The sequence below is a fragment of the Mustelus asterias genome, chromosome 1 (assembly GCF_964213995.1).
Source record: "Mustelus asterias chromosome 1, sMusAst1.hap1.1, whole genome shotgun sequence".
Classification (NCBI taxonomy): Eukaryota; Metazoa; Chordata; class Chondrichthyes; order Carcharhiniformes; family Triakidae; genus Mustelus; species Mustelus asterias.
Window position 1 is genome coordinate 49,999,854 of NC_135801.1, and position 25,287 is coordinate 50,025,140.

General features: G+C 43.9%; 1 protein-coding gene across 2 annotated transcripts in view; it reads right to left on the reverse strand.

Moving 5' to 3' along the window:
• Window positions 1-2,455: 2,455 nt before the first annotated feature.
• Window positions 2,456-25,287, reverse strand: part of LOC144491796 (uncharacterized) — a 287,453-nt gene continuing 264,621 nt past the window's right edge. Inside the window, exon 7 of one of the 2 annotated variants that reach the window (XM_078210123.1) lies at window positions 2,456-3,104. The gene's annotated coding sequence lies outside the window, so the exon portion shown is untranslated. The remainder of the gene's footprint in view (window positions 3,105-25,287) is intronic. The other variant, XM_078210181.1, reaches the window with a different exon arrangement.

Below are 25,287 nucleotides of genomic sequence, written 5' to 3' on the forward strand. Positions count from 1 at the left end.
ATATGTAAATCTTCTATCTTATGTTTCTCCTGTGGTGATAACTGAGCTAAGATATCCCCCAGCACCATTTCTCATCCTGGCTTGTATTTCAGAGTGAAATCAGAACCCGAAGTCGCAAGGGTAATCTCTATAGTCTTGCTGGTGCTCTTCACAGGTTTTTCCTGTGGATCACAGGCGACATAGTGGCACAGTGGTTAGCACCGCTGCCTCACAGCGCCAGAGACCTGGGTTTGACTCCGGCCTTGACTGCCTGTGTGGCGTTTGCATGTTTATCCGTGTCTGTGTGGGTTTCCTCCAGGTGCTCTGGTTTCTTCCCACAGTCCAAAGATGGGCAGGTTAGGTGGATTGGCCCTGCTAAGTTGCCTCTTAGTGTCTCAAAATGTGTGGGCTGGGGGATTAGCAGGGTAAATACAAGAGGTTATGAGGATTAGACTTGGGCAGGATGCTCTGTCAGAGAGCCAGAGCAGACATGATGAGTGAAATTGGCATCCTTCTGCACTGTAGGGATTCTATGATTCACTCCAGTAGGTGATGATCCTCTCTTCTATGAACTTTCTCCCATAGAGATGCGCACATACACAAATATACACAACTGCCAAACCGATGTTGGCATATCTGGCCTCAACTGATTTTAGAGTTTAGATGTGAATAATATTGGGTTTCCCACTTACCAGGGCTGCTTCCAGTCCTTTCATAGAAGCAACTACTTGGCGAGTGACAAACCGGTCCTCTCAATGAGGTCCAGAGAGGCCTGGGCCACTTCCAGCTTTTGAGGCCTCTAGCCATAATACAAAAATGAAGATACATGAAAAAATAGGACACCAAAAAGAGTGAAACATAATTTGATTTTTAAAAATTTAACAAATACCTTTCGAGCCTTTTTCTGTGCAAATGCACAAGTAATTGAGGAAAAATCTAGCTTTCATGCAATGACACAGTTGACACAAGCATGGTGAGATCATTCAAATGCTCTTGCCCCTTAGTTGAATGGTGATAGTTCTTTACCTGGTTTAACAGTAAAAAGTACATTCCCCTGAACCCACTGATGCAGGCAAACGGACAAAAATACACAATGCAATTGTGATATTCGGAAACACCCCAAAGTATTCGAGTATTTCTCAAAGCAATTCTTTTGGCTTGCAATCCAGAGAAGATAAATTCCCCATTATTAAGAATTACTGTGAATGAATAGTATGATAACTTCAACTGTGTGCTAGTTCTGCTGCGTTAACATATATATGTACTTACACTCTCCTTCACACGCCAATTGGATAGGCTGCGCAGACACTGCTTGTTGTACAATACAGAACAGTAAAACCTGTTTTTTCCTATAATTTCCTTATGCACATAAAAACAAATTGCAAAAACCTATCAAATGCAAAAAACTTAACAGGTATCTATATTTGAAGCCCCTTTGAGCTGAGGCTCCTGGCCCCTCCTCTGATTGGCCCTGGTGACTAGTTTCTTTCTGTGGTAGTATGACAGACTTGTTTTCTTGTGATTTTGTTGACAATCCTCGTGTGAATTTGACAGCTGGTACTCAACAGCTCTTGTAGGATTGCTGTATGTTCTGGCATGAGGTATGAAAGGACTCATGTACTGGATCAAGCTAATTTAACAATAAATTTGTTGAAAATATTTGGGTTTTTACTCACACAACAACTGCCATCATGATCTGGTTCCCATTAAAGTCAAAAACAATCACACTTTTGACTCAAAATGCTAGAGCTTCATTGAATGTGTTTCTTCCTACTTTCCACATGGCTGCTGTACATTGTTACTTGGCGCATGACTGTAGTGCAGCCTGTTTGAATGCAATTCCGGATTCTTTCCCAAAAGGACTTTCAAGTCAGATGACTGTACTGTCCATCAATAATTTTCTACTTGCTACAGAGGTCACTTCACTTGAATTAGTCACTTCCCCTTTAACCAGAGATCTTCTACCAACTCTCCCTAGTTGAATGAACCCCTGGCAACAGGCCCAACCCAAGGGCCCAATTTTAATTTTCTGAATGTGAATGGGTTTTGAGTGAGTTAATATTGGGCACATATATGGCTGGATCTAAAGGTGGCCCAAAAAGAACCAATGTGTCCACTGATCCCCAGTTCAGATATGTGCAAAGCCCAAAAAGTACTGGTCAGTTCTGCAGCCTCAAAGCAAGACAGTAAAATATTGGCCAAGATTTTGTGAATAATAACAGCAAGTCTAATACGCTCACCATTATTAATATGAAAATTGTCCAGCAACTTGTGGCAAGGAAGATATATCCCATGAATTGTGAATTTCAGAAACTTGCAGGTCAAAAAAACATGATTTGAGATGAAGAGTGAGGGAACAATTCAAACTAACGGGGCATTGTGTGATATGGAAATTGTGAACTTTTGTTTCAAATCTGTCAGGTAATTGAATTCTGCTTTCATCATCCCAAAAACAAATTGAATGCCAGCACAGCTTAATTACTAACAGAAGTCAATTATATTTTTATTGTGAATCTGCTTTTAAAGCAGTTTAAAACATTCCATATACAGAGGGAAAAGAATCATACACTGCATCTCAAGGCATAAAAATAATGGAAGCACATATATTACATCAAGCATCATCACTGTCATCTTTCAAATAAACAAGAAACATTGTGAAAATATTTCCTTTGTCAATTTTTATGCTGTTGAAGCAAAGCCTTCTGTATACAACAATGAACGTTACTTTGAGCTGAAGCAACACCACAAATACCGTTACAATTACCCCCAGAACAAGATACAAAACATTCCCAAGCTTTGCCCTAATTGATTTTTCATTTGGTTTCCACATTTGGAGTAGGAAGCATAAAAAATTCCAAATCTTTTAAACAGTTCCTTACACATGGATAGGAACCCTTGTTATTCTACACCAGTCTCAGTGAGTGCAAAGTCAATCTTTTATTTTGTGGCAAGATCTATCAAAAGAGATTCAACTAATCCTAGCTTTTCAGCAGGGCACAGGAATCAGGCTCAAGCGTGATTAAGTAGTTTTCTCAGGTGTCCAAATAAGAGTGGGATCCGACTTTGCATAACATTATTAGATTTGAAGACAATCTTCTTCAGCTCTCAATCAGATGCATGGCTTCCTGAGAATTAAGGGAAAAAAAGGAAAACGAGACTCAATGATAACACAATGACAAAAATAATCCGGTTAGCACCAAGTGCATTTGAGCCGTAAGCTCTGAGGCTTTAGAGAACAGCAGACAGATATGGCTTTCAACTGAGCTGCACAAAGAAATGCTTTGCCTGGTAATGAAATATTGGGGCTGACTTTACCAAATCAGCTCTAAGTGCCGGGTGCGGCCGTAAATCAGACCCGCGCCCGGCAGCCGCGCTCCAATGCCCCCATACGCCTTTTTTTGGCGTGGGTCTAGTGGGCGGGGCCTAGCGCATTTGCATCTGTCGGAGCGCCGACCTGCACATGCGCAGTTCAGAAAGAATCTGACAGAATGCGCCCGGGTGCAAACCAAAAAGCAGAGAGCGGAGAGAGCCTCTCTGCCGTTCATCCTCTGGTCGGGGGAGGAGGAAGGGTGAGGGGGGAGAGGGTGTGACTTATCATTCCCTGGGGGGGGAAGAGGGGGTGTGACGGATCATTCCGGGGTGGTGGGGGGGGGGGGGTGGAGAGGGGGTGTGACGTCTCATTCCGTGGGGGGAGAGGGGTGGAGAGGGGGTGTGATGAATCATTCCCTGGGGGGGGGGGGGGGGGGGAGGGGGTGTGACCGATCATCCTCTGGTCGGGAGGGGGTTCCACTGCCCGTCTGCGGCCGATCCCTCCTGGCACCATCACTGGTACACTATCAACCACAGATTACTCTTCCCTGCAGGTGCGAGAGAGCGGGAGAGATGGCTGTGGCTGGTAGTGTACCAGTGAATGATCTGTCACATCCCCTCTCCTCCCCCCCCCCGGGGATGAGACGTCACACCCCCTCCCCTCCCACCTCCCCTGGGGATGATCCGTCACACGCCCTCCCCCCCACCCCCCTCCCCCCCGGGGATGAGACGTCACACCTCCTCCCCCCCCCAGGGGATGATATGTCATACACCCTCTCCCCCCCCCACCCCCCCCCCCCATGAGGGCGATGTGGGCTCGCCCCCTCTCCTCATCCCGCCGCCCCCCCCCCCCACCAGAGTTCCAACTGGGCCCGCCCTCCCTCCTCCGGCAGACGCCAGCGAACCTGTGTGAAGCCCGGTCACTCCAGCCGTGGCTCGAAGTCAGTGTCCAGCAACGTGTTGCAGGCTGTCGAAGGACTGAAGGTGAGTGGGCAGGATGGTGGAGGGAGACCACGATCGAGGTAGGTTAGGGGTGTGCTCTGCCGGGGGGGCCTGCCTCCCAGAGGGGTCTGATCCGGGCCGGTGGGGGTGGCTACCTCCCAGAGGGGCCCGATCCTGGGGGGGTCTGCCGGGGTGGTTAGAGGGGGTGTCCGCGAAGGGTGGGCCTCGGCGATTCCCCTGCCGAATAAAAGTACAAGTTGGACTTGTATTTATCAGGTCGGTAAAGGTGCGGACGCGAATTGGGCCGAACTGGTAAAGGGGGAATTGATGGTAAAGTTGGGCGCGCGCTTCATTATGCCAATTTAAATGCATGCAAATGCATTTAAATCGGCCCGCTGGCCGATTCGGGCACGCGCCAGATCGGCGCCCGGATCGCCCGGTGGTAAAGGCGCGATTGGCTTTGGGTCAGGTTTGGACTGCGTTTTAGGCCCGACGCCCAACTTTACCACGATTTCGTGCCCAAAAACAGGCGCAAAAGTTTGGTAAAATCGGGCCCATTATGTTGATCAGTGAAATTATGATCTCCCAAGAATGGTGCAGCTGCTTGGCTAAGTGTCTCTTCAATATCCTGCACAACTTTATGTTTGCATCACTGCTGACTAACTCAACTGTTTGTTCAATTCAAATTTTTACAAGTCAAATGGATGGAAGTTTCCAGCTGGTGACAAGTAGAGCCCTGCGTCTCGCAGATCACCAAAGCAGGATCACCTCCCGACTTTCCATCCACCAATGGTACCCCACCTTGAGAACAAAATGTGAGCTGGATTTTACCTTCTCCTGGGCTGGGAGGCTTGACGGCTGGTAAAATGGTGGTGAAAGACACCGGGAGGGGAGTAAGGTCACTTTAATCAAAATAACTTTTAAACTAACAGAAATGTCAATAAACAACAATAAAATTCAATTCCCAACCCTGAACTGTGGGAAGTGTGCATTTCATACATGTCTAAACTCTAGTATATTTATCTGCCTGGACCTCCCAACCTTCTATTTTCATTAAAGCCACATATTAAAATTATTTACATTGCCTTGGATTAAATACCTCTCTTTTAATGTTAGTGTGGGTTAAACAATTTTTCCAAGGCTTACACAGCACCTAATAACTGAGGAAGTTTTTTTAAACAAAGCTGTTCTTTATTAAAAAAGAAAACAAAACAAGGTGGCTACTCCATCACAAGGTCATAGACACTTAGACACCCTGGCTTAATTAGAAATCCTAACCACTTCGAGACAAAAACAAAGGAAACACGATGCACATAAAACATAGCGGCATGCAAAAACAAATGGCATCAAATGAAATCAGACACACCATGACAACTATGCTTCAGGATTTTAAAAAATAAACATGTCATCGTCACCCATAACATTTCAATAAATTATACACATCCTGTGATGAAATATAAAGTTCTGCACATCAAGATGAAGAATAAGATCATAATATACTGCAGTAACATCCCTCATAGATTGGCTGACATCTATACTGGTGGGATGAGTGAATTAAAGTGCAGATATTAATGTTTAGTATGTGTAGAGTGGCTCCAGTATATATTCAAAAATAAAGGAAAGAAGACAAAAAGAGGAAAGAATGGAATTTAGAGGTGCACAGACTGAGCATCTGTAGGGACATCTTATCAGAGCTGAATTATTAGACATGACTATTTTTACCACTGAAATAGGTTACAGTTTCGATTAAATGATTTTCTGCTTAGTGTGTGGTAATAATGTTCAGTGGTCCATCTTCCTTTCAAGTACAAGTCATAACACCAAAGTGCTTGCCAACTAACTAGTTCCTGAATAAAGTTACAGCACACCAAGGGTTGTGGCCTGCCCACTGCAAACTATGCATTCCCATCTAACCTTAATGTCACCTCAGATTTGAGAGCCTGGACTGGGACCTATGACATTAGTGAATGATGTTATTGCAATCACTTCTTTTGTGTCAGCAACAGATATATTTACGAGCAGTTATCAAGGGGGGAATCTTTAAAATGCTGTGACCTTCCAGGCCTATCCCACATTAAATATCCTTTTTCTTAAATGGGCCTTTCTCAGTCATTGACCTCTGGTGGCCTGATTCAGAGCTATTCTGCACAGCCCAACTTACAGCAAAGAAATGGACACCTGCCTCAATATGCAGCTGTGTTTTCATTTGTCTGTCAATTTGATGTGTTGCTGATTTCAAAATCATTTCACTATGTTTAACTATATTAACTTAAATTACAAATTGGATCTAAAAATAAAAATGGGAAGTCTTATTGAAGGTACAACTTGATCAGGTCAGATCTAGAACTGGTATTCAAAAGCAAATAAACTAGTCATTCTGACATTGTGGTTTGTGGGAGCTTGCTGTGCACACATTAGCTGCCAGGTTTCCAGCATTACAACAATGACTACATTTCGGTATTTGTACTTCATTGGCTATAAAAAGCTTTGAAATGTCCTAAGATTTGAAACATTAAATAAATCCAATTCCTTCCTCCCTCTCTTTCTTATAATATAGTTATTGTGATTGTAAGTGACTAGTGATGGAGAAGCAGTTTAGTTTGCCTCAATTCCTTTTAATTTGCTCTTTTAAATTCCTTTCCCACCTTGGCACTCAGTCCTTTAGCTGGAACAAATCTGGACCAAAGGCTTCTCCACAGTTGTTGTGTTCCATGACAAGGGATGGTGCTACTTTGGCAACAGTATTGTTCTATCCATTATTCCTTCCTTCTCTTCAGTCCACATTAAGATGGCGTGCTGCAGTGCTGTAAAATGCTCCCCAAGACATGCCAGCCAAGGTTATGCAGGAATCTTTCCCACTGAGGGAACATAAGATCAATCAATGGATTGAGGTTGCAATCCCAAATTGTGACCCAGTAAGCAGTATAGTACAGCAGCAGCACTGATGTACAGGTGCTTAAGGTGCAGACTAAAGGCAGATTGTAAATGAATAAGAATCAAGTTCTACAGCAGACAATCTGCCAAGGTCGTGTCGCTCTTTGCTGAGAACTAAATTATCTCATTCTACAGCTCCCTCAGCCCAAACCTTTCTTTAAGAAAATACCTTTATTTAAGGTAAGTGCACACCCTCTTTAACACACACAACACATTTACACTTCCATTAAGACAGCACTGGGTTTCATCAAATTTGCTTATTCCACTTTATGTTTAGTGAAATAAATGCTTTCTGTTACTATATTACATAACTAATACACTGATGTAAAATTTACAGCCCAGCATATAGGAGGTCAGTATAAAATGAGGAACTGCTTTTTATATAGTGGAGGATTCACCGGCCCTGTTTGCCGCTGGTGGGAACTCCGATTGCCTGTTGAATGGGGCGATGGGCCTAAAATGGGATTTCCATCAGGCATGAACACATTTGGGATTCATCTGCCGGCTCCGATCGGGTTCCCAACCCCTCACTGTAGTCTAATCAGCAGGCTGGACAGCCCATTCAGTGGCCTTCTGCTATTTAGCTGCCTCCCCAGTGGGAACTGCACTGTGCAGGCTCTGGTGTTGGTCATGACCAACATGGACCTGGCATGTCGGACCCAAGGGATGGCTCAAGGAGTTAGGTCCAGTGCCCATGTTCCCCTCTGCCGCTGCCAGGCTGCATAGGGAGGGACCCAAGGGTCCTGAGGGTTGGGTGGGCTTGGGCTGGGGGAAAGTCCTCTGAGTGAAAGAAGTCACTTTCACTCGGTACAATTCCCATCTCCACAGCTCTTCACTCAGCCCCATTGTTTTAACACAGTGTATATTTCTGTAGTCACAACTGCAGGCAACTTCAAAGCAGCTAATTGTTTGACCCCAGGAAGGCTCGGGTGGATCACGGCCATAGTCTTTCCTACTCCTGAACCTCAGGCTTCTTTAATGGTTGGGAAGCAGGGGAGTCTGCAGCAAGAAAGGCTGTGACTTTCCCTGTGAGGTCTGAAGAGAACTCCAGCTTTTCCTTCACTTTTTTCAACTTACCTGGAGGGCCACATTATCCTTCCCACCAGCCACCAGCCTGCTCCAGCCTAGCAGTAAATGATCTTCCAGCTCAGACACTAATTCAAATGTCACTAGCATCCTGTTGCCATCACAAGGTTCCTATTCCTGCAGATCCTGCTGGTTAAAATTGGAAATGGGTTGCAAATGGATAAATACCATGCCCACTTTAAATGGGTTGCCTGCCTGATTTCCACACAGTTAAAATCAGCCTCACAATGTATTGTTCTCTTGGGATACAACAAGATAACAAACCACATCATTAGCTGTGAGCAATTCCAACAGTCCCAGACACAGGGTTAATAAGCTGATTGCTTCAATGATCAAGAATAATTCTTCTTCTTGGACAAGCAAAATTTGTATGCATGCTAAAAGGATCTGAGCTTGCAGATCTAGAAAGGATGCTTTTGTAATTTATTAAATATGCAGCCATGAATAAAATAACACCTTAAAAGAACTGCTCATAACTAGACATTTCTACTGAATTGAAGGTGAAACATAATTTAGACATAGGCATTACAAAAGTACCATGTTTTACAGCCAGGTGAATATCATGGCATTTCTTATAATGTTTGCATACATAACAAAAATGACTATTTAATTGACTGTAAAGTGTTCTGGGACACCCTAGGGCACCCTGAGGATGTGATCACACCATGAGGCACTTTACCATGTACTTAAATAGAGTAGGACACTGACACAATTGATGATATACCAATTATGTCTGATACTGTAATTTTATTATATTTCCCACAGCTGCTTCCCACAACGATGCTTCCTCACACCCTGTTACCTGAAAGAACTGCATTCCATTCTTCCAGTTTCTCCATGTCTATCACATATGTTCTGATGTGTTACCTTCCACAAAGGCACTTCCGCCATGCCTTTCTTTCCCTCAACTGAGGATTCACCCAAACTGTAGCTGACAGGACTTGCGTGTCCATCTCATGTTCCACACTTCTGCGTCACCACTTCCCATTCCTTCTAGAACCATGAAAGTGTTCCCCTGGTCCTCACTTACTTCCCCACCAGCCTCCACATTGAAAGAATCATCCTGTGTCATGTTCTCCATCTCTAGTATGATACCACCACCAAACTTCCCCCTCCCCTGTCAGCATTCTGAAGGAACCGTTCCCTCTGTGACAGCCTACTCCACTCTATCACCTCCAACACCCTGTCCCTTTCCTATAGCACTTTCCCAGGCAATCGCAGGAGGTGTAATACCTGCCCCTTTATCTCATCTCTCCTCACTATCCAACTGGCCCCAAAACATTTCTTCCAGGAGGAACCAACTAGAGAGCATTCCATCTTAGATTGGGTATTTTGTAATGAGGAGGGAATCATTGCCAATCTAGCTGTATGAGACCCCTTGGGAATGAGTGACCATAACATGATAGAATTTTTTAATCAAGATGGAGAGTGAAGTAGTTGATTCAGAGACTAGGGTGCTGAATCTTAATAAAGGACACTATGAGGATATGAGGTGTGAATTGGCCTTGATAGATTGGGGATGACAGGGATTAAAGAGATGACAGTGGGAGAGGGGAGTGTGCAGTGGGACCTGGGTGTCCTTGTGCACCAGGCAGTAACAAAGGCAAATGGCATGTTGGCCTTCATTGCGAGATGTTTCGAGGACAGGAGCAGGGATGCGTTGTTGCAATTATATAGGGCCTTGGTGAGGCCACACCTAGAGCATTGGAGCAGTTTTTATCTCTTTTTCTGAGGAAGGATGTTCTTGCTCTCGAGTGAGTGCAGTGAAGGTTTACCAGGCTGATTCCAGGGATGGTGGGACTGATGTAGGAGGAGAGATTGACTAGTTAGGATAGTTTTTGCTGGAGTTCAGATGAATGAGGGGGGATCTCATGGAGACTTATAAAATTCTAACAGGACTAGACAGGGTAGATGCAGGGAGGATATTCCCGATGGTGGAGGAGTCCAGAACCAGGGGTCACAGTCTGAGGATTCAGGGTAGACCATTTAGGAAGGAGGTGAGAAGACATTTCTTCACCCAAAAAGTGGTGAGCCTGTGGAATTTATTACCACAGGAACAAAGAACAAAGAACAATACAGCACAGGAACAGGCCCTTCGGCCCTCCAAGCCTGCACCTATCATGTGTTCCTAACTAGACCATCCGTTTGTATCCTTCTATTCCCAGTCTGTTCATGTGGCTATCTAGATAAGTCTTAAATGATCCTAGTGTGTCTGCCTCAACCACCTTACTTGGTAGTGCATTCCAGGGCCCCACCACTCTCTGTGTAAAATACGTCCCCCGCATATCCATATTGAACCTTGCCCCCCTTACCTTGAACTTGTGACCCCTTGTCTTTGTCATTTCTGACCTGGGAAAAAGCTTCCAACTGTTCACCCGACCTATGCCCTTCATAATTTTATAAACTTCTATTAGGTCGCCCCTCAACCTCCGTCTTTCCAGGGAGAACAACCCTAGTTTATTCAATCTCACCTCATAGCTAATACCCTCCATACCAGGCAACATCTTGATAAACCTTTTCTGCACTCTCTCCAAAGCCTCAACGTCCTTCAGGTAGTGTGGCGACCAGAACTGGATGCAGTATTCCAGATGTGGCCTAACCAACGTTCTATATAACTGCAACATCATTTGCCAACTTTTATACTCTATGCCCCGTCCAATAAAAGCAAGCATGCCACATGCCTTCTTCACCACCTTTTCCACCCGTGCTGCCACCTTTAAGGATCTGTGGACTTGCACACCCAGATCCCTCTGTGTGTCTATACTCCTGATGGTTCTGCCATTTATTGTATAGCTCCCCCCTGCATTAGATCTACAAAAATGCATCACTTCACATTTATCTGGATTAAATTCCATCTGCCATTTATCCGCCCAATTTTCCAGCCTGTCTATATCCTGCTGTATTCTCTAACAATGTTCATCACTATCCGCAACTCCAGCAATCTTTGTGTCATCTGCAGACTTACTAATCAGACCAGCTACATCTTCTTCCAAATCATTTATATATTTCATAAACAGCAGAGGTCCCAGTACAGAGCCCTGCGGAACACCACTAGTAAGAAGTTGAACAACACCAGGTTAAAGTCCAACAGGTTTATTTGGTAGCAAAAGCCACACAAGCTTTTGGAGCTCTAAGCCCCTTCTTCAGGTGAGTGGGAATCCTGTTCACAAACAGAGCATATAAAGACACAGACTCAATTTACATGAATAATGGTTGGAATGCGAATACTTACAACTAATCAAGTCTTTAAGAAACAAAACAATGTGAGTGGAGAGAGCATCAAGACAGGCTAAAAAGATGTGTATTGTCTCCAGACAAGACAGCCAGTGAAACTCTGCAGGTCCACGCAACTGTGGGGGTTACAAATAGTGTGACATGAACCCAATATCCCGGTTGAGGCCGTCCTCGTGTGTGCGGAACTTTGGCTAGTCACAGACCTCCAATCAGAAAAAGACCCCACCACTACTACCCTCTGTCTTCTATGGCCAAGCCAGTTCTGTACCCATCTAGCTAGTTCACAAACAAAACAAAGAACAAAGAACAATACAGCACAGGAACAGGCCCTTCGGCCCTCCAAGCCCGCGCTGCTCCCTGGTCCAAACTAGACTATTCTTTTGTATCCCTCCATTCCCACTCCGTTCATATGGCTATCTAGATAAGTGTTAAACGTTCCCAGTGTGTCCGCCTCCACCACCTTGCCTGGCAGCGCATTCCAGGCCCCCACCACCCTCTGTGTAAAATATGTCCTTCTGATATCTGTGTTAAACCTCCCCCCCTTCACCTTGAACCTATGACCCCTCGTGAACGTCACCACCGACCTGGGGAAAAGCTTCCCACCGTTCACCCTATCTATGCCTTTCATAATTTTATACACCTCTATTAAGTCTCCCCTCATCCTCTGTCGTTCCAGGGAGAACAACCCCAGTTTACCCAATCTCTCCTCATAACGAAGCCTCTCCAAACCAGGCAACATCCTGGTAAACCTCCTCTGTGCTCTCTCCAAAGCCTCCACATCCTTCTGGTAGTGTGGCGACCAGAACTGGACGCAGTATTCCAAATGCGGCCGAACCAACGTTCTATACATCTGCAACATCAGACCCCAACTTTTATACTCTATGCCCCGTCCTATAAAGGCAAGCATGCCATATGCCTTCTTCACCACCTTCTCCACCTGTGACGTCACCTTCAAGGATCTGTGTACTTGCACACCCAGGTCCCTCTGTGTATCTACACCCTTTATGGTTCTGCCATTTATCGTATAGCTCCTCCCTACATTGTTTCTACCAAAATGCATCACTTCGCATTTATCAGGATTGAACTCCATCTGCCATTTCTTTGCCCAAATTTCCAGCCGATCTATATCCTTCTGTAGCTTCTGACAATGCTCCTCACTATCTGCAAGTCCTGCCAATTTTGTGTCGTCCACAAACTTACTGATCACCCCAGTTACACCTTCTTCCAGATCATTTATATAAATCACAAACAGCAGAGGTCCCAATACAGAGCCCTGCGGAACACCACTAGTCACAGGCCTCCAGCCGGAAAAAGACCCTTCCACTACCACCCTCTGTCTTCTGTGACCAAGCCAGTTCTCCACCCATCTAGCCACCTCCCCCTTTATCCCATCAGATCCAACCTTTTTCACCAGCCTACCATGAGGGACTTTCAAACGCTTTACTAAAGTCCATGTAGACGACATCCACGGCCCTTCCCTCATCAACCATTCTGGTCACTTCTTCAAAAAACTCCACCAGGTTAGTGAGGCATGACCTCCCTCTCACAAAACCATGCTGACTATCGTTAATGAGTTTATTCCTTTCTAAATGCGCATACATCCTATCTCTAAGAATCTTCTCCAACAACTTCCCCACCACGGATCACCTTTGATCCTGTGAGATTTAACCTTTTGCACCAGCCTGCCATGAGGGACCTTGTCAAATGCTTTACTAAAATCCATGTAGATGACATCCATGGCCCTTCCCTCGTCAATCATTTTTGTCACCTCCTCAAAAAACTCAACCAAATTTGTGAGGCATGATCTCCCTCGTATAAAACCATGTTGTCCATCACTAATGAGACTATTCAGTTCTAAATGTGTATAGATCGTATCTCTAAGAATCTTGTCCAACAATTTCCCTACCACGGATGTCAACCTCACTGGCCTGTGATTACCCGGGTTATCCTTGATACCCTTCTTAAATAACAGGACCACATTTGCTATTCTCCAATCCTCTTGGACCTCACCTGTGTCCAATGAAGAAACAAAGATTTCTATTAGAGGCCCAGCAATTTCATCTCTTGTCTCTCTCAGTAATCTAGGACATTTGCCATCTGGCCCTGGGGATTTGTCTACCTTAATGCTTCCTAAAACATCTAACACTTCCTCCCTTGTAATTGCGATTTGTTCTAACAGGTTTACACAGCCCTCTGAGATACGACCAATCAACGTGTCCCTCTCCTTTGTGAATATTGATACAAAGTATTCATTTAGGATCTCACCTACTTCCTCGGGCTCTAAGCATAATTCCCCTCCTTTGTTCTTGAGAGGTCCAACTCTTTCTCTGACAACCCTCTTGTTCCCAACGTATGTATAAAATGCCTTGGGATTCTCCTTAATTCTGTCTGCCAAGGACATTTCGTGACCCCTTTTTGCCCTTCTAGCTCCCTGTTTGAGTTCTTTTCTACTTTCTCTGTATTCCTCCAGTGCTTCATCTGTTTTTAGCTGCCTGGACCTTATGTATGCCTCTTTTTTCTTTTTGATTAGACCCACAATTTCCCTGTGGCTCTTGAATCCTACCTTTCCTATCCTTCCTTTTTATAGGCACATGCCTGTCCTGCACTCCTATCAACTGCTCCTTAAAAGACTCCCACATGCCAGATATGGATTTACTCTCGAATGGCCTCTGTCAATCAACAGCCACCAAATCCTGCCTAATCCAGCTGTTGTTAGCCTTCCCCCAATTCAGCACCTTACCCATAGGACAACACTCATCCTTTTCCATGACTATCCGAAAGTTTACAGAATTGTGGTTGCTGTTCGCCACATGTTCCCCCACTGAAACTTTGATGACCTGACCGGGCTCATTCCCCAGTACTCGGTCCAGTATAGCCCCCTCTCTAGTTGGACTATCAACATATTGTTCCAAAGAACCTTCCTGGATACATTTTACAAATTCCTCCCAGTCCAGACCCCCGGCCCTAAGGGATTTCCAGTCTATATGAGGGAAATTAAAGTCTCCCACTATAACAACCGTATTTTTTCTACACCTGTCCAGAATCTCCTTACATATCCGTTCTTCAACTTCCCATGGGCTGTTGGGAGGCCTGCAGTATACCCCCAGCATAGTGACTGCGCCCTTCCTGTTTCTGAGCTCTTCCCACAGTGTCTCGTTACATGATCCTTCCAAATTGCCCACCCTCTGTACCGCTGTAATATGCTCCCTAACCAGTATTGCTACTCCCCCACCTCTTCTAGCCCCTCCTCTGTCCTGCCGAAAACACTTATACCCCGGAATATTCAGCTGCCAGTCCTGTCCTTCTTTTAACCAAGTCTCTGTCACTGCAACCACATCCAAGTTCTGTGCATGCATTAAGGCTCTAAGTTCATCTGTCTTGCACGTTACGCTCCTTGCATTGAAGCAGATGCACTCCAGACCTCCAGGCCCACTGAGTTCATCCTCCCCCACATTGCTCTTCCTCTTAGGCAGCCTTGTCTTGGCCCCATGCTCGTCCCCAGTCTCTACGCTTGCTGACCTATTGTTCTGATCCCCACCCCCCTGCCACATTAGTTTAAACCCACCCGAACCACACTAGCAAACCTCCCAGCTAGGATATTGGTGCCCCTCCAGTTCAGGTGTAACCCATCCTTCTTGTACAGGTCCCATCCTCCCTGGAAGACTTCCCAGTGATCCACGAATCTGAAACCCTCCCTCCTGCACCAGTTCTTTAGCCACGTGTTCAGCTGCACAATCTCCCTGTTCCTAGCCTCACTAGCACGTGGCACGGGGAGTAATCCAGAGATTGCTACCCTGGAGGTCCTGCTTTTTAGCCTTTCACCTAACTCCCTAAATTGCCCTTGCAGGACCTCCCTGCTCTTTCTGCCTACGTCATTTGTACCAATGTGGACAATGACGTCTGTCTGATTACCCTCCCTTTTTAGGATGCTTTCTACCCGCTCAGAGACATCCAGGACCCTGGCACTAGGGAGGTAGACTACCATCCTGGAGTCTCGTTCGCGCCCACAGAACCACCTGTCTGTGCCTCTAACTATTGAGTCCCCCACTACTATTGCTCTCCTATTCTCCCCCTTACCCTTCTGAGCCACAGAGCCTGACTCCGTGCCAGAGACCTGGTCACCGTGGCTTACCCCTGGAAGGTCATCCCCCCCACAGTATCCAAAACGGTATACTTATTTTGGAGGGGAAAACCATAGGGGATCCAGTTCCAGTTCCAATTTCCTAAGGCGGTCTGTGAGGAGTTGGAGCTGGGTGCACCTCCCACAGGTGAAGTCAGTAGGGTCACTAATGTTGACCCTTACCTCCCACATCCTGCAAGAGGAATAATTGATGCCAGAACATTGAATGTATTCAAGAGGTGGCTGATATAGCACTTGGGGGATATGGGGTCAAAGGTTATGGGGAGAACATAGAACATAGAACATTACAGCGCAGTACAGGCCCTTCGGCCCTCCATGTTGCGCCGACCAGTGAAACCAATCTAAAGCCCCTCTAATCTACACTATTCCAATTTCATCCATATGTTTATCCAATAACCACTTAAACGCTCTCAACGTTGATGAGTCCACCACTGCTGCAGGCAGGGCATTCCACGGCCTTACTACTCTCTGAGTAAAGAACCTACCTCTAACATCTGTCCTATATCTCTCACCCCTCAATTTAAAGCTATGTCCCCTCGTGCTAGCCAACACCACCCGAGGAAAAAGGCTCTCACTATCCACGCTATCTAACCCTCTGATCATCTTGTATGCCTCTATTAAGTCACCTCTTAACCTTCTTCTCTCTAACGAAAACAACCTCAACCCCCTCAGCCTTTCCTCATACGATTTTCCCACCATACCAGGCAACATCCTGGTAAATCTCCTCTGCACCCTTTCCAACACTTCCACATCTTTTCTATTATGTGGCGACCAGAACTGTACGCAATACTCCAAATGCGGCCGCACCAGAGTTTTGTACAGTTGCAGCATGACCTCCTGGCTCCGAAACTCAATCCCTCTACCGATAAAAGCTAACACATCGTACGCCTTCTTAACAACCCTATCAACCTGGGTGCCAACTTTCAGGGATCTATGCACATGGACACCCAGATCCCTCTGTTCATCTACACTACCAAGTATCTTACCATTAGCCCAGTACTCTGTATTCCTGTTACTCCTTCCAAAGTGAATCACCTCACACTTTTCCGCATTAAACTCCATTTGCCACCTCTTAGCCCAGCTCTGCAGCTTAGCTATGTCCCTCTGTAACCTGCCACTTCCCTCCACACTGCAGGATTAGGCTATTGAGTTGGATGATCAACCATGATCACAATAAATGGCGGAACAGGCTCAAAGGGCCAAATGGCCTACTCCTGCTCCGATCTTCTATGTTTTGAAGTGGGGAAAAACATAAAGATGGGTACCTAACACATAAAATGGCTGCCTAGCACCTGGGAAAGAGACATTAAGCAGGCACTGACTTTTAGCGCAGACAGCTACTTGAAATTAAAACATGCAGGACAGACAGTTATTTAAAGTTAAACATGCAGGAATCAGATACTACAGGAAACCAGTAAGGGCTTGAGGCACTTTTGAGATAAGGACAGACCTAGGACAATAAGGACTGATAAAGAGATTAGCCACAAATGGGTACAGGTATACATAAATGCAGGAAAACCAATTACTGTATGTATAGACCGAAACTAAGTCATTGATAGTCACTGAAGGAGGAAATGTATCCATTCTATGAAACAATGCGATGTTAAAAACCAATGTCTGTATATGTCTGGCTGTAACGATGTGTTAACTGTCGATCCTACTCAACTGTAACCATGTGTTAAATGGCTAATGTCCGGACTATCCATTGTCTGAAAAGTATAAAAATGAACCACTCCTATTGTACCATTGAGAGAAGGTAGCTGCCTAATGTACTGCGGAGTGCCAGTGCCTTTTCTCCACGAAGCTTCGTTAAATAAAACTGTATTGTTGAGCCTCCAGTCTGACTCCGGTGGTTTTCCCACAACAGTTTCTATGACACAATTGCTGGAATTTTATCGTCCCGCCCATAGACCATAGAAAGGTCAGTTTCGGGATGAGCGAGGCCATAAAATCCCACAAAATGACTTACTTGTACTTCTTTCAACTTCGTCTACTGTATTCGCTGCTCACAATGCGGTTTCCTCTACACTGGGGAGACTAAATGCAGGCTGGGTGAGCACTCAGTCCACAGGCATTTAATACATCACTTTGCTCCCAGGCTCATTTTTGTGTCCTCGGCCTGTTGAAATGTATCAGTAACAACAATGCAACTGTGAGGAATAGCACATCACCATCTGATTAGACACTCAAGTTCAACAATTTCAGACCATGAACTTTGTCCTCCATTTTGTTTTGCTTTTCTTCCCAAGTGCCAGTCTATATCTTGTTTCCATCTTGTTTTGCTCAAACAGAGCTGTCCTATATTCTTCCATTAATATTTACTCTGGATCAATACTTCGTTTCTTCACTACACCATTATCACTTCCATTACCACTTACTTTGTCTTTTGTTTCAATGGCATCTTTTTCATTCAATGTCTCCCACCCTTTAACCTATTCTTGACCTTTCTTTTTGTTCTACCTGACCCTCTCCCACCACATTTCTCCTCTCTACAGTTCCATAGAAAAGTTATATTGGACTCGAAACTTTTAACTCTGTTTCTCTCTCCACGGATGAAGCCAGATCTGTTGAGTTTTACCAGTAATTCCTGCTTTTATTACAGTAAGTTTATTACTTTTCACTATAGTTTTGATACGTCTAACCTAGAAGAGAAACCATCTCCATCAAAGAGTATTTGGCATCTCTACAGTGCATTTTACAGTGCATTGGCATCATGTATAGATTTCCTCCTGTGTTTGTAACAGAAAGTAAAACGTTTGGCTAATGGACATTATTTTTTCAGAAGGTTGGCATCCCTTTACTTAGTTCTGGGAAAAGGAATTTTCTGCCTCTTCCCATTAGTTTTGTGCCCAGATTCCAGAATAATATGGTTGGATCGGCCAAATGCAAAAAATCGGAAATTTTAACATTGGTGAGTTCTGTCCTAAACTATGCCCTGACATCTACGTTATTCATGAACATTTTCATTGGTTTAAGATTTAATTTGCCGAGAGAGGGCCACAATCAGAAAACTGACCATGTCTCCAAGTCAAAATCGCAAGGTTCTATTGATTGCGTTGGTTCGGGAAGCCTCTGCAAATTGGCCGGAATTTTACCGCCTCGCCCGCCTCGAAATCAGGGCGGGCAAGGCTCGCAGAATGGAAATCTCATTGGCCTTGGGCAGAATTTTATGATCTCACCTAAGCAAGGTCGTAAAATCCCGCCCATTATGTTCATTGCTTAAGTGCACAGGCAGGGTAAAAGATTTCCCCACCTCAAAAATTATTAAATTTACTAAGAAACTGATCAATATACACCCACGGAATAATTAAATGGTTCAATATTTTTTCCAGTCATTTCTCAGTGATTTTAAATCATTTTAATTCACAGGCGGAGGAGGACTGGGCACCCTTGTTAAAAACTGCTTAATTTTGGTGATAAACGTCAGCGTTATTAATAAAACTGCACCTTGTTACCACTCCTAAATGTATTGAGGAATTTTTTCAATAGAATATTAAAATGAGAAAGTTGTATTGCCCTGATTCATGGATAGGTCTATGATTTTACAAATGATTGAAGTGAGAACATGAAGCCTAACAAGCCCAATTTCAAATCCATTTTGGATGCAATTCCCAAACTGCACCAAGGTAAAAACTCTGGCCCCATGCAATGTTTTATATGCAGTTTTGGGGAGCTAACAAGATGCATATGACTGGAGTTTGTTGTGTCTCTTACTTTGGGACAAGCCAGTGGAAACCTCCAGATAATTATTATCGCTTTCTCCCTTCTGTGATAAAATGTCCCAAGAAGTTCTTCTGATGAGGAGCGGTATATAAAAGTGAGTTATTACTGTTATTGAATCATGGATGATTACCGAATCTCTGGAAACATTTGTACTTTGATGGATACTAGTGGACAATTCCCTATCTGGGTTATTTTCTAATAGTCTCCATGACTGGTAGCTGATGCCAGATCTGCAGCACTTCTTTTTTGAAGTGATGTCCAGTAAATCATTTCACATCAGATTAGCACTACTGCAGATTAGTTGGAACTCTCGTGGTACAATACCTTATTGTTTCACTTTCATAATGAACCTCCCTAGGCCAGAATATCTACTTTCATGCATAGATACATTTGAGCTCCTGATAATTATTGTTATCATCATTCAAACATAAGCATATGTAACACTTTAGAAACTTAAGAATTTAAGCACACAATAGTATTAAAAGTTGTGGATTTCTTTAACCTATCCATTCTGTTGTGAGGAATGTCTGTGGCTGTGTAAGATGTATCTTTGTGGTATCAACTACATAAAGTGAATGTGCCTTTTTTGAGGTATCATTCACCTGTTAATTCATGTTTAATTTGCATAGGTTCTGATTTGTGTTGAAGTAAAAGTTCCAAAAAAGTTTAACCTTGTTGGTAATTTCTTCATTTAGGAGTTGTTTGTTAAATTCACAGTCCCTCCTTGTGAATCGTAACAGTTTACCTTTCACAATGCAATGCCAACTCTCCCTAACTAACATTCATTTTTCAATGTGTTCACTTTACCTGTCCTTGATAATGGACTCTAGCAATTTTCCATTACTGACTTTAAATTTATTTGGTTTCTCCCTTTCTGCAAACACTTTCTGGAAAGGATTTTCCACGCAAACTGCCACGTGTTTCGCAGCGGCAGAGGTGACTTGCCATTGGCTGGTGGCAGGATCTTCTGCTCCTGCCATTGTCAATAGGAGTTCTTGTTGAATGCATCCCTTGCCACCAGGAAAGCCGTGGCAGGGGTATGTCATCGGTATCATCCTGGAACGTTCCAGTCTCCATCTCTTATTGCCTCCAATGAGCACTGGAAACCATCACCAATGCATTCCCCTGTACAACTTCTGTCTGGTCCAGAGCATGTTCTAAACCCCAGAAAATTAAAGACTTCCCTTAAACATCACAGAATCAAGGAATCATACAGCGCAGAAAGCTGTCCATTATGCCCATGACAGCTCTTTGAAAGTTTCACTCTACTGCTCTTTCCCAATATCAATGCCAAGTTTATCCTTTCCATTCTATATCCTTTTGAAAATTACTATGGAATCTGCTTCCACCTCTCCTTCAGGCAGTACATTACAGATCATAACAGTCCAACCGTGTAAAAGTCATCTCACAAAGATTGATGTATCTAATCTGCTTTTCTCAAAATTTCTGCATTTCTTTCTAATTTTTAAAGATTTCATCAGTTTAACTTTCTATCTATAATTAAGTGAGATGGCTGGACTGTGACATAAGCAAGTGAGCTGTAAATCTTTTGCATTTACAGATATGCATTATAAAGTAGTAACGAAGACCCTCACAGACTCATTAAACTTCCAGCAGGATCCTGAATTTTCATGCAAGTCTCACACTGCCTAACTCTAGTTGTCACTTCACTAACGTTTTACACAGGACAATTTGCTTTTGTACTGATTATACTGGTCATTACATTTATACCTTTTCTGAATCTTGGTACTCAGCAACTGTCAGTGACTGACTGGTGGTAGCCTATTGAAACCAAAACAGTCACCGTGATCCAGATTATCTCCAGTGACAGTGACGCACAATTTGAAGATTGAAAATAGCTGTTCTAATTTTCACAACACCCACCTTTTAGGAGATGTTTTGAGAAGGAGAACAGCCCTTCTCAACTCAAGGATGGAAAACAACAACAACAAAAAACTTGGATGAAGTGTTTTGGAAGAGTGAATAATGTGAAGAAACCACTCAGTGAAAAGAAAAACCTATTAGAGTCAGCCGTTGGTGACAAAAGTCATTTCTGCGAAAGCCTGAGGTAAGATCTTTTAAAAGTGGGGATAATTTTTTCACAGATTGAGAATGAACGATGCATTTAGTAAGGGTGTCAAACTAAGTGGAAAAAGGAATGATTTTGTTTGAAGTCTGCAGCAGTTTATCGATAAATAGTGGCTTTGTTTGGGTTTTGAAATGAAAACATTACTACATGTCAGATCTGGTTTGCCATAGTCATGTGACCTCTGCTACAAGGAACATAGTTGTGGTGAGCCACATTACATTCAGTTCAATGAAGATATTACACTAGAAACACTGTGCCTTAGAATTTGTAACATGGTGTTAGAAGTAGGGCTGAGATTGAATTTTAAAAAGCTGGAGAGAAGCCACAGCTACTAAAAAAGGAACACAGAAATGTTCAGGATTCTAAAAGACAGGGAAAAGCAAACACAATGCAAAGGTTACAAGAAAATCACTGGGTGAGTCAAAAGAAGGGTGTAAAATTTCCGTTCTGTACTCCTGTCGAAATGAAAGGCAATATGTGGCAGAACTAATATTTTGTTCACTTGCAATGATAAAACTATAGAGGTTGCAACAGATCTAATTAACGAGCTGGAACCAATGCGAGTAACAACATTTTAACACTGATGGGGAGTGTTACAAATTGTATTCCACCCTATATACAACAGAAAAACAGTAAAAAAAGATACAACATAGGTTTTGAAAGTCTAGAAGGCAAGTTTTCAACGCCAAATGAATGTTGCTTCTGAATGCCATGTATTCAACATAAAGGCTCAATGTGATAAAGAATCCAATGATCAGTATGTGACTGTAGTAACACCACTTGCAAAGCCATGTGAATTTAGACAACTAAAACATGATCTCATTAAAGATAGAATTGTCTTGGGCATTATAGATGATGCAATAATGGGAGCAAGTCGACTGGGAAAGGAGAAACTTACTCAAAAAGTGATAGACATGTGCAGAAATGTGGAGGTTGTAAAACATCAGCTAGAGCATATGTATGGGAGAGCAGACTAGGAGGTAGGTTATGCTGATAGACATTCCAGGCCGAAAGATTGCGAACAACAGACAAGATGCAAATAATGCTGAGGACATCACACACAGGAAAAGAAGAATTGTCCAGTATGCGTAGAGTATCCAACCTAATCACAATGTTTATAAACATTGTATAGAATCACAGAATCCCCACAGTACAGAAGGAGGCCATTTGATCCATCAGGTCTGTACCAACCACAATCCCACCCAGGCCCCATTCCTGTATCCCTACGCATTTACCCTGCTAAACCCCCTGACACTAGGGTCAATTTAACATAGCCAATCAACCTGATCTGCACATCTTTCGACTGTGGGAAGAAACCAGAGCACCTGGAGTAAACCCACGCAGACACAGTGAGAATGTGCAAACTCCACACAGTGAACCAAGGCCGGAATTGAACCTGGGACCCTGATGCTGTGAGGCAGCAGTGTAACCACTGTGCCACTGGTGTATTCGCAGACATACTGCAGAAAGCAGCACTCACAGTGAAAGGAGTTGAGGACATGAAATCTTCCAGATTCAACATGAAGCATAAGCTGAACATAATTTGGAAGCCATCAACCCAGCAGAGACATTGTGGGCAATTCACCCAAAACAATTCTAAGTGTTGAATTGGCGAGAGAAATGGTGCAAATCACAATTGTTTTATCAGTAGGAGTTCAGACTCGAATATCCCACACTGTGCAATGCAGAGGTCACAATCGTGAATCTCATTAAATACTCAGGGGGCGGGGCCTATTCAGACCAGAATCTAACAGTTCTGTGTCTGCGCATGCGCAATGATCTGAATTGTCAGACTGCACTTTGCTGGCCAGCTCGATCGCCAGCCAGCCCAGGACCCCCACAGTACTGCCCCCCCAGCCCACACCACAGCCTGATCGTGACCCGATCGTAGCCCACACGAGCATTCCTGGGCCAGCCCCGACACCCCCCCCCCCCCCCCCCCCCCGCCCACATCCAGGAGATTCGCAATCTCCACCCACTTACCTGGCTTACCTGGTCTTCCCGCCGGTTTCCAGCATGGTCTCGATCGTGCCTGCTCTCCGGCTGTGGGAGACGTGCATGCATCAGGAATGCATGCGCGAATCCCGTGAATCGGTGCATGCACGTGTCTCCCATTCTGACCCACCAAAAAACTAGTGGGTTGGAATGGGAGAATCGTCCCCATTGAATCTGACAGACAAACATCTTGCTCAAATCAGGTGAGCTACCCAACAAGACACAACTCTCTAGGTACTACAAGAAGTAGTAATGAAAGGATACCTGAGAGCATTAAGGACACACCTGTGGTAACAAGAGCATATTGAGGATATCAAGATGAATTGACAGCCCAAGGTGGCATCTTGTACAAAGGAAATAGAGCCATCTTCCTTAAGGAGATGGGAGGAGAGATGCTGAAGTGCATTTATGCAAGCCATGAAGGAATTGAATTGAGTCTGAGAAAGACAAGAGAAGTGCCAAACATGAGCAATGAAATTAAAGACCACATTGGCCAATGCAGTGCTTGTTATGAGTAACAAGGTAAACAAGCTAGAGAATCACTGATGATGCATGCGGCCCTAGAGAGACCATGGATGAAGCTGGGAGGAGACCTCTTCATTATACAGAAACTGATTATCTTGTCACACTGGATGACAGCTGACTTTAACAATTGATGAGTTGGTAGAATGCCTAAAAGTACACTTCAGTCGTTACAGAATTCCAGATATTGATGAGTGACAATGGCATTCAGTCCATGAATGAAGAATTTAGGTGCTTCACACAGGATTGGGAAATTCTGCACTATACATCATCTCTACACTATCCCCAATTGAATGGAAAGGCTAAGGTGGCAGTGAAAATTGCCGAAGGAGTGATCAAGAAATTGAGCAAATCTTGCACAGATGTATACAAGGCAATCCTCAAATGGAGAAACCACTCCTCCTGAAGGCATGTAAAGTAGACCAGTTCAAAGACTAATGTCACATCACACACAAACTACTCTTCCAATATCAAAAAAAGTGACTGAAGCCAGAAATAGTAGCCACGTAAATAAAAATCAAGGTGAAACAGCAAAAAGCCAAAGTTCATTTTAACAAGATTATCAAACCACTGCCAGAATTGAGCATTGGAGAGCTGGTCAGAGTATAAACCGTCAGTGTTCTCAATTGGAGTCAGCCTTCTTAGAAACTTGGGACATGTGTAGAACAAATGTCACTGTGATTGTTCGTAATGGAAGTGAACAACTAAATATACTGGTGCAAGCACAGGCATAGAAGAACAATGAGAGAAGTTGTTCCTTCACTACAGGTAGCCAATCAGGAAGATGGTATCTCACCAGCTGCACAGAGTGCAGAATTACCATCATTCTCTGAGGTCCACCAGTCCCCAACAACGTAAATGGAACAACAGTTAACGTGGTAGCAACTGCCATAGGAATAACAATCCCCAGAGAGGAAACATCACCCAAATGAGCAGCCAATGACAACGCACAGGCATTCCATTAAGAAACATGCACAATTTAATGACAATGTATGCAATGCTTGTGCAGGGACTGGCTGAGGTAATAAACAACTTGTTAATGCAAAAGAATAATTATGGCATAGTGGTAGCTTGGGTAACTCATAGTTACACATGATAGTGCATGCAAATTTGTCTTTTGATCATTTAGAAAAGATGGATGTTTGTGTCTTTTGTTCATTATGAAAAGGGCGATATTTGGGTTTTGAAATGCAATCATTACTATATGTCCTATTTGGCTTGCTGTAGTCATATGACCCCTTTCATAAGTTATTGAACTGGGGGAGCCATGTTACATTCAGTTCAATAAAGATTTTAGATCAGAAGCACTACAGTCTTTGAATTTATACCAGGA